Source organism: Primulina eburnea, chromosome 17 (assembly GCF_022965805.1).
Source record: "Primulina eburnea isolate SZY01 chromosome 17, ASM2296580v1, whole genome shotgun sequence".
Classification (NCBI taxonomy): Eukaryota; Viridiplantae; Streptophyta; class Magnoliopsida; order Lamiales; family Gesneriaceae; genus Primulina; species Primulina eburnea.
Window position 1 is genome coordinate 6028941 of NC_133117.1, and position 2256 is coordinate 6031196.

The following is a 2256-nucleotide window of genomic DNA, read 5'->3' on the forward strand; positions in this document are numbered from 1 at the left end:
CAATCGGTTAAAATTGGTTTGATATATTATTGTTTTGTCAAAAATACTTATAAAAAAATCGATTATACAAGTACGCAACATATTCAGAAATATACAAACTTTTATATAAATAAGGACGTATACTTTAATCTTTATATCTTTATGCCTCTGTCTATATATATTTCCATACTCTTGTGTCTTCTAATTTCTTCTGAATATATTGAATTGAAATATATGTGTGTTTCATATTCATCAAAGTTGAGAGTAGATATCTTCTGAGACGATCTCACGAATATTTATCTGTGAGACGTTTCAAATCTATCGATATTCACAATAAAAAGTAATAATCTTAGCATAAAAAGTAGAGTATGTCTCTTATGAAACGATCTCACCAATCTTTATTTGTGAGATGAGTTAACCCTACCGATATTCATAATAAAAAAAATACTATTCTTAGTATTAAAAAGTAATATTTTTTCATAGATGATCCAAATAAAAGATCTGTCTTACAAAATACGACAATGAAATCGTCTCACACAAATTTTTGTACAAAGAGTTTAATAGTTTAGAACACTGTTCAAGAGTTACGTTGTAGAAATACATGAATATAATAAATATTTTGTGATTAATAATAATCGAAACAAATTTTAAAAAATAATTAATAATTGAAAGATATTTTATGCAACGAGTGGCATACGATTCCCTACCAATGATCATACAAATCCACGTCATGATCTCAATTATTGCCCAAAAAAAAGTAAAAGTAAAAGAAAAAAAGAAAAATGGAACTAATCATTTCACTCCAAAAAAATATTTATCCCTTCTCATATATTTTGAAGGGTGATACAATCCCGACTATGTTACATATAATGTTATTAGAAATTATATGATCATATAAGTATATGTGTATATATCGATTGGATCTTTATTTTTCTTGCTTAAAAGTTAAACAAACTCTAGATTGCTAGGATTCCGGGGGTCAAAAAATTTTCATTTGTGAGCGACGAGTTCGATACATCCACCGGCCTCGACGCCTCGGTGCCGCACTTCTCGTGGCGTTCGTCGATCACGATTTGCCTGTATCGACACTCCGTGCTGCAAAACGCCTTCTCCCCCCTACAAATTTAAGCAGATATTAGGAACAATAATCCACGACGAAATCCGCCAAGGTTTAAAGAAGCGTAGGGTAAAAATTTAGCGATTAGAAATGAAGCGTGTAGAAAAATACCTATACATATATATGTCTTTGTCATGGAGTTGCTTCTTGCACATGTCACACGAGCTAAGGAAATCGGACGGCCGGGATTCCGCCGGACGGCCCGAATCTTGCCGGAGAAATATGAAACACGCTAGCCCTTTGGCTATTATTATTGCTTGTTTGTATTCTGAAAGGGGTGGTTCTATAATCACCCCCTCGACCATGTTCAGTTCCATACACCTTAGTGTGGGACTTATTTGGGCCATGAAATGTCACTATTGTGTATTCTTCTGGATTATCATCCATCTCCATATCATCCAATTCTCTCCCTATTCTCGATGAGTTCTTGGGCGAAGTGACCGGAATCGGGTTGGACCGCCTCGAATTCCGTCTACACAAGGCTTTGTTTGAAGTGGTTTCGCCGTGAGCATCGCCTGACTTTTCGAGGGCCGCCACTATGCCTAAACCAACTCCACCGAGATGAAAACTTTTTGGACCTCTTGGTGATGTGTTCTTGGGCTCTAGGTGGCTTCTCGAGCTGGTTGCAACGTCCACCAACCCTGACTTATTACCCGAAACAAAGGTCCCGGCGAGGATTCCGATCGCCGGATTGGATTTCCTCACCAACATGGCTGTAAAAGTCCCACTACTTGGATTGAAAAGAGAGAGAATTGGAAGTCTTGAGAACGTTCTCTACGGGGCTTCAATTTATGCTTGACGGACTTCTTGTTAGACTTATAGCCCATGGTTTCATATAAAAAATTGAAAATAATGTTATTCTGACACGTAATATATAATATAAAGGTAAAAATTTGTGCGAGATGGTCTCACGGGTCGTATTTGTGAGACGAATCTCTTATTTGAGTCATCCATGAAAAAGTATTACTTTTTATGCTAAGAGTATTACTTTTTATTGTGAATATAGGTAGGGCTGACATGTCTCACGGATTAAGATCTGTGAGACGGTCTCACATGAAATTCACTCTAATATAAATCTTTTGAAAATAATACTATAGCAAGTTGTATACTTGAAAAATCAATAAATTTTTTTTAAAAAAAATATACGAGTATAAAATCTT

At 35.4% G+C, this 2256-nt stretch overlaps 1 pseudogene; it reads right to left on the reverse strand.

Annotated features, from left to right (window-relative positions):
• Window positions 1–752: 752 nt before the first annotated feature.
• On the reverse strand, window positions 753–1908 carry LOC140818532 (FCS-Like Zinc finger 13-like; annotated as a pseudogene).
• Window positions 1909–2256: the final 348 nt, after the last annotated feature.